The 8,478-nt window shown below is 41.1% G+C and overlaps 1 long non-coding RNA gene across 1 annotated transcript; it reads right to left on the bottom strand.

Moving 5' to 3' along the window:
* Positions 1-6,930: 6,930 nt before the first annotated feature.
* Positions 6,931-8,262, bottom strand: LOC133909913 (uncharacterized). The gene is made up of 3 exons (XR_009908459.1): positions 8,055-8,262; positions 7,886-7,958; positions 6,931-7,184 (listed from the first exon to the last, which is right to left on the bottom strand). It is a non-coding gene; the product is annotated as an uncharacterized LOC133909913 (long non-coding RNA).
* Positions 8,263-8,478: the final 216 nt, after the last annotated feature.

The following is an 8,478-nucleotide window of genomic DNA, read 5'->3' as shown; positions in this document are numbered from 1 at the left end:
CCAACGTGCCATCATGCCGCAGCCTTTCCACCCCAAATGAGCACACGGTGAGCATCTTATGACCTCTCTGGAGCTTTACTGCATGACTTTGGCTTAGGCCCGTGGTCGACGTGGCCGTCCGTGGAGCTCTAACCGTCGTCAAGCCAGGCGCTCGTTGCCGGCCCTGTTCTGGCCAGGCTCATCTGCCATGATCCATTATGAGGGTTTACATGCCAGCATGATGCTCTTGCTACCCTTCCCGGTCTGTGCCATCGTGCCGCTCACCGCCAGCGAGAACCTCCGTGCCGGCCAGCCATGGCGGCACTATGCAGCCATGGCCTCACGCTATTTTGGCAGAGTCAGCAAGCCGGTCCCACTAGCCATCTCTATGGCTAGCTGGCTATCAGCGCAAAATGTGTTGGAGCATTTAGTTCTCGGTTAAATTCTGAAAATTGCAAAATGGATTAATTGTTGCATTGTAAATCAGCTGAGGCACTAGAAAATTCATGGGAAAATAAATATAGCTCCAAAAATCATGAAACTACTTTTTTTAGCTTCGTATTATCATGCTCTACATATTAAAAATACTAGTAACCATGAAATGCTTAATGAAATCTATATAATTAATTAAATGTGTTCAAGCTTCATAATTTTACAATTAATTATTGGTAAGTCCAAAATTTGTGAACCTAATTTTGTTAATCTTATTATATTATGCCCTGTTTATTAAACAAACTCATCATCATGTTACACCTAAGTAATTTTCTGTTTAGGATTGAACTTTAATTTAAGCTTAATTAATTCAGGAAAATGCTAAACGTTAATAGTAACCTAAATTAAGAAATCATTGATGCTATAAACTCATGCATAATGTATGGCACCTCCATTAATTATCTTTCATTGTGGAGCATCTCTCATTGCATATCATCCATACTCATTGTGATGCATTGTTCCTTTATTTAGAAAACAATGTTTCGGAGAGTCGTGTCCTTGAACCCGAAGACGAACCAGTGGAATTCTTGAGTGAAGAACAGGAAGCACCAGGCAAGCATCTATTATATTTCTCCTATATTTTAGTGAATTGTTGACCAATTTCCTAGATATTGCTACGTGTCGTATATGCATGTTTTAGTGAATTGATGTTGGGAATATGGGTAGATCCTTTTTGTTGCATAGTACCTACCTTGATAAAGTTGTTAATCCTGATCCATATAACTTGGGTATATTTATGTTCTGTTCTAACTTAAAAGTGATGCGGTAATTACTTAGCCTTTGCCTAGGTCCTCGGTAGAAGTCGAGCGGTGGATGTCACCGTTGTTCATGAGCTATAGGGCTTTAATCTTGAATCTCTAGTATGGTGAATTAGGATGATGAGTAATGATGAGGATACGAGACTTGAGCGGGTGGTAGGGTTTGTTCAGTAAAAGAGTCTTGAATGCCATAGGCTCATTTGAGTCGATTAAGCATCGATTATTGGCGTTGTTGGCTTAAGCACTTATCCATACTACCACATATCTTAATGTGGTAATGATGGGCTAAGTATCGTACATCACCGGGTTCATTTGACTCATATGCCAAAGGTGTGAATTGTGCTTGTAGGAGACTTCTAGGAATATCTAAGTGTGGACCTAGGTACTATTTGCAGGCTTGGGCATGGGAACAAATGTTCATGGTGGGTACGTGAATGGTTGTCATGTGAATGATCACTTGCAATCAAAGGGTTGTGTGGTCGGTGGTCTAGTGTCGTGTCGGTAAAGAAGTACTCCCCTTCAGGGTTATGAGCATACTTAATGTCCATTGGACAACAATCATAGAATTTTGTTCAATTTGGTGGGATGAAAAGTATGTGAGCTTTTAGGAGAAGCATCTGTTGTTGATGCTTATTTGAGTCGAGCAAGTTTACATTCTTGGAGGTTTTGATTATTGTCGATAAATATTAGTTGTTCAAGTCATTATGTTGAATAAAGTGCTTTTCGCTAAACCAACTTAATCTTATGATTATTCCTTGCTATTCAACTAAATGCATTGTCCTTGGAATCAGGAATAGTATATACCTATATTGTGTAAGTCTCGTAAGTACCTTTGTACTCAGGGTGTTACCCTTAGTGCAGGTAACGACGAATTAGTGTATGGATATTTTTATCCTACCGATGCCGGCGATGGGCAGGAGTAGAGGATGTCTAATCGAGTTAATCTAGGTGGGATCTTTTTGGATAATGGTGCCACTGATCTTTTGTTTGATAATACTTTCCGCTACATATGAAAAATTTGGTAGTAAGTAGAAACTGATAGTATTACCAAGGTATGTAATATAAGTTAAATCTTTGCATTGTTTTCATATCTTCTGATGAAACTATGTTATAAATGGTATATACTGTGATCTTGAACTTTGATGAGCATATATCGGGACTACCAGAATTACTCTTATTTTAATTGAATAGTGGCTACGATGAATGTTTTTAGATGAGTATTAGCACTCAATATGTCAAATGACGGATGTGTGCTAGCTCTGATCTTTACAGACAGCCAGCACAATCGATTAATCCAAGTGTAATTTGGATAGTTCTTACACAAGTGCGCTAGAACAAGGCAACAGTGCAGACAACCTAGGTCCAGGTCCAGTTTGAGGAGTGTGAGGAGGGAGCCCACGATCCAGGAGACGGTTGCACGGTCATCGACACTTGTGAATGGTGGTAACGGTGGCACCGTGAGCGGCTAGGATGCCATCCATCTCGCGAAGGGATCAGGGCCCGGTAGCGACTGGGGGGAGTGGGGCAGCCACGGGAAGGAGGTGGAGGAGATTGCGTCGGGGATGGATGGGGAAGAAAGGATGAGGAGGAGAAAATTCGGGAAGGAGAAGAATTGGACAGTGTGCATTTGCTCATCTTTCGATCTGATGGCTCACAACAGTGGTGACGACATGGCGCAACAATAGGGTGAGAAATCGAGAAGATTTAGATTAGAAAGAATTGGGCCTTTTATGCCGCTTTCTAACAACAAACACCAGGAAAGTAAAGAAAAAAGTTATATATATTGCAGCGCACAGTCCTCTTTTTCGGTATCTTTGGCACCAGAATAGCATTTAACATTTAATCCAGAGATGAAATAGAAGGAAATCAATTCTTTTTTTGGGGGGGGGGGGTGCTTAAGAAAATTTGGAAACAAATCTCCTAGGGATCCAAAATAATAAGCCGTGATAGAAGACATCATTGTTGATAGCCAGGGCACAATCAATTTCTACTATATAAACATAATTTACACCACCAGTTTATATGTTGACAACCTAGATGTGACCAATTCGTTTCCACTAACATACCATAAAAAGTTTCTATGACAGCGCTATCCTCTTTTTTCAGTTTTTTTGCACCAGGATAGCATTTAATCCTTGAGATGAAAGAGAAGGAAATCAATTTGGATTGGGAGGGAGGGGGGCATTAAAATTTTTTGGAAACAAATCTCTAGGCCTCGATAGAACACAACAATCAATTTCAGCCAGGGAACAATCAAATTCAGCCAGGGCACAATCAAATTCTACTATGAACATATTTTACACCAACATATATGTTTGGTTCTGTTTCTGTTGTCAGTAGTGTTTTAGTTCTTTAAGTTGTGTTTTTATTTTAGTCACAGATGATCGAACCTACCCACACATCTGTCAAAGATGAAGATATCCAAAACGTCTAACGTGATATGTGACAGTTCATTATGCACGAAGTCATCCACAAGAGTGGCAGATTCTTCGATCCCGAAGGCGAATTGGCTAGCCATCTGAGGCTTTGTGAGTGGGAGATGAAAGAACAGTTGTGTTAAATATTTCGCTTGTGACGTAAATTAACTTGTGATGTAAAAATATTGTACTTATGAATAATTTTGTATTTGTGTTAAATATTAGACCTGTGTTGATTCAAATGCTGTTCAAATCTGTGATGTTGGAATGTCTTGAAAATGTGTTGAAATCTGGAGAGAATTATATATATGCTCATATTATTTTTTGAACGAAATACATACCACAGACGAGTCCTTTTGTCACCTGCCTGTGAAAATCTAACTATCTATAGGCGGTTACAAAAGAAAACACATGTAGAAATCTATTATCATATGCGGTTTATTTAATAAACCGCATGTGATAATCAATTTACACAAACGGTTACTTAAGGGAACCGCCTGTGGAAAGCTATTTTCACAGACGGTTCTCTTAAGTAATCGCCTATGTAAATTGATTATCACAGGCGGTTTCTTAAATAAACCGCCTGTGATAATAGGTTTTCACAGACGATCTCTTTTGCGTCTGTGAAAATCGTCTATTTTCACAGGCCTTCGATCGCAGGCGTGTTAGCTAAACGTCTGTACAAATGGGTTATGATCCACCTCTAAAAATAGTTTTTGTAGTAGTGATTTAATTCAAAGATGAAATAGAAGGAAATCAATTCTTTTTTTTGGTGGTGGGGGGGGGGGTTGCTTAAGAAAATTTGGAAACAAATTTCCTAGGGATCCAAATTAATACGCTATGACAGAAGACATCATTGTTTACAGCCAGGGCACAATCAATTTCTACTATAAACATATTTTGCACCACCAGCTTATATGTTGACAGCCTAGACGTGATCAATTCGTTTCCACTAACATACCATAAAAAGTTTATATGACAACGCTATTGTCCTCTTTTTTCAGTTTCTTTGGCACCAGGATAGCATTTAATCCTTGAGATGAAAGAGAAGGAAATCAATTTGGATTGAGAGGGAGGGGGCCATTAAAATTTTTTTGAAACAAATCTCTAGGCCTCGATAGAAGACAGCAATCAATTTCAGCCAGGGAACAATCAATTTCAGCCAGGGCACAATCTAATTCTACTATAAACATATTTTACACCAACATATATGTTGACAGCATGCGCTGTATATATGTGTGCATATATGAACCATGGAGAGCCAAGAATCGCCCAGTGGTCACTATTCTCTGAAAATCACGAACTACCTGTGTACATGGCGATCCACAACAAACACGCCGTCCAAGCGGTTGCGATTTTCTTGGTTATTCTCGGATGCGTAGCCACACATGCTCAGGGTAAGTCACAACTTTCCACACATGTCTTTGTTTACATGCTAATCTACTATACTAACCGTACCTAGCTATACATCAATATGCAGGTCAAGGGATCGGACCAGATGATTACACAGTGCCATGTGAATGGAGTCGAGAGTACTGCAACCCGCCGTGGTGCTTCTGTTGCCCTGTATTGAACAACAGGTGCTTCACGTCAGCCGAGGAGTGCCGGAGGAACTGCGTTCCTAGAACCTGAATAATCCATATCATCTCGTGTACGACATATGAAACTCAGACTAAATAATAAGTGATAGATGATCAACTGAATGCTAAATGTTCATCTTTTATGGGTCGTCGTGATCATTTTGCAAATTGATTATGTGTTGGCCATATTAATATAAAAGCGGTCCTGTAATCAGGGGCGGAGACAGGGGGCGGCCAGGCCCCATATGCGTCATTCATGCATACGTATACTTGAGAGAACGCATACCCCGATACGTCACTAAAGTACCATATCTGTATCATGGTACATATCCGATACCGATACACGCCGATACATCTTTAATACGGTATCGCAAAAGTATCGAAAAATACAACCCAAAAAGTAAATGAAGATACTCCTTCGATACTTCCCCTCACCTTACCGTGCCTTTTGGACCGATACTTCTCGCTGGCACACTATCCCCGGAGCCAAGCACCACCCCGAGCCATCCCCTTCGTCTTCCCGAGCCGTCGTCTCCGCCATCACCTCACCGTGCTGAGCTAGCATCGTCGTGCCGCATCGAGCCATCACCACGACTGAGGTGAGGGCCTCCTCTCCTCCATTTTCCCTGCCTTTTTCTTGCCCTGCCTCCGATTTGCCGCCGGTGCCGCCGTCACTCTGTGTGGGAGAGAGACAGTGAGAGCCAGAGAGATCGAGTGAGGGAGTTGGCTGAGGGAGGGAGAGAGATGAGCCAAGCCCACTTCAGCGCAGAGAAAATAGATAAAATGAGAAGGAAAAGAAAACTAGCCCATTAGCAGCCTGATATGCATAGTATGCACAGTAATATCTTTGAAATTTAGTTGTAATTAATTTAGATTAATATTTTTCAGTATTTATTAATTTTACTTAAGAATAGTAATAGTTCTTTACACATAATAATTGTTGCATTCTTATTTTTAATTAATATAAATACATACCCATCGTATCGACGTTTCTTTTTTTCAAAACTCTCGCATCGTCATACCCGTATCAGCGTATCCATATTGAGTATTGCGTATCGGGGCACCCTAGCTTGTGAGATGACCCATGAGATAGACCTCATGCATGCATGCATATACTTCTGGTAATGGTAACAACGGATGCAACGTACCCCTTCATTGTTTGATCTTGTTCAATTCTCAAAAGAATCCTCTAATTAGTAGTATCTCAGAAAAAATTTATTAGTGATGGGTGATAACCCTCATTAATAACGGGTCACACCCGTCACTCTGAATGTCACTAATGAAGACTCATCAGTGACGGATCTGAATCCAATCCATCACCGATGAATCCATATTAGTGACGAATCTGGATCCAACCCATCATTGATGTACAATGTGGACTCTTACACGGATTGTCCATCAGTGAGCAGTCAGCTCCGGACCCGTCGCTATATGGACTCATTCAGACCGTCACTATGTGGACTCATCCAGACCGTCACTAATGTTTGTCATTAGTGATAGGTTGATTCAGATTCGTCACTGATGTGTGTTTAACAAACAAAAAAATGAATTGAAAATGGGTTTTTGAAATGAAAAGTCTGCCTTACACCAATGAACTAACCATAGTGTACTTTTCACTGATGAACTGGAGTACATTTTTTACCATTCCATCAGTATTCAGTTAAGTTTTCTGGTTCTATACGAACACACCACAACTCAAATTAATTGAAGCATAAGAAAAGACACAGACAATTGAAGCTATTCTGCTAGACAGGTTAACCTGTGAAGGTTCTAATCCAATGGGAATTTTCTAGACAACATGGCACATAATACAATATCACAGAGTCACTGCCATTTAACACCAATGGAATACCGGCCCCATAAGCACTCCATTCCCTGAAGAACTACTACAGATCTCCAAGATAGAAATAAGGTCGTGAATCCATAGCACCACTACTCCTCCACATCCTTAGGCTTGTCTGCAAGACAACACAATTGTTAGGACCAATCTTTAGAACTCGTAATCAGCAGAAAAGCAAAATTGTTGTTTCAAGGAAAGCAATCTTACAACCAAAAACTGAAATCATTGTGTATGAACAAACATTGTACAAATATCACTACATGATCTAGAGTAGTATGTTATTATGCCTCCCAAATTGCAGCTTGTATTTGTTAGATTCCAGAGTTGATACAAAATCAGAATCTTGAGATAACAGTGAATACATACATGGATAACACATGCAGTACATGGATGTGCAGATGAAACCACATGACCTAAGTGGCTGAATCGTATGCTAGTTTTATGTTTCAACAAGCAGAAGTTACACTTACGGATCGAAGGTATAGCAAGTTTTAATTAAGAAATTGGAAGTTTGAGAGAGTGACACTTTTCCTAGTTCACCACTATGGTCACAAACAGTGTGAGAAGCATACAAGTAACACTTAGAGCTCAGCCAACCAGCACTGGATGAACAGAAGTTTTAATTAAATGCATTTTTTTCACATAACCATTTGCTTGCATCTGCAAGTGCAGTACTCAACTGTTCTAGGAACCAATACCAATGAGCTGCACCGACTATGGATCAACAGAGAAAGGCCCAAATACACATCCTCATACCCAAAGGAGATATATCAGTAACCCAAGAAATCAAGCACGTAGATAAAAATTAGTGATGAGCACCTTCGAGCTTGGAGAGGGGCAGCAACTCCTTGGGCCCCTCGAGGTCCTCTCCATTCTCCCCCACCATCAATGCCTAATATGCCAAGAACCAAGAGCACATGAAATTCAGCACAAATAATCACGGCAAAACGCAAGAGAAACGAATCAGAAAGAGACCCTGCTCTCATACCTGTGGAGCCATGTCGAGGGCAACGGGAACCGGGAAATCAAGGAGCTCGCTCGCCCGTTTGCTTGGCCTCGCGTCTAGCCAGTAGGCTCCTTGCGATCGTGTAAATCAAGGAAGGTGGATCAGCAGGGGCCACCGCCCCCGACGGTGAGGCGCTGGCTTTTGCCTCGCAGACCGCGGGACGGCGACGGGGATGGGGACCACTGCCCCTGCCGCCTTTGCAGTTGTTGCTGCTGCTGCTGGTATGTCAGGTTCAGACCAGGCGGCAAGAAGTTGCTGAAACACATCAATGGTCCTGATGTTTCGATACCGATTAACTGAAGATCAGACGCTTCATATCGTTTGGCAAATAGCATAAGAGTTCCCATTTCAGTTAAGCCGGTTACTATCCAGCAAATAGTGATTTGACGTCTAAGTGCATATGTAA

The sequence above is a fragment of the Phragmites australis genome, chromosome 2 (genome assembly GCF_958298935.1).
Source record: "Phragmites australis chromosome 2, lpPhrAust1.1, whole genome shotgun sequence".
NCBI lineage: Eukaryota > Viridiplantae > Streptophyta > Magnoliopsida > Poales > Poaceae > Phragmites > Phragmites australis.
This window is presented reverse-complemented; position numbering and strand designations above follow the sequence as displayed.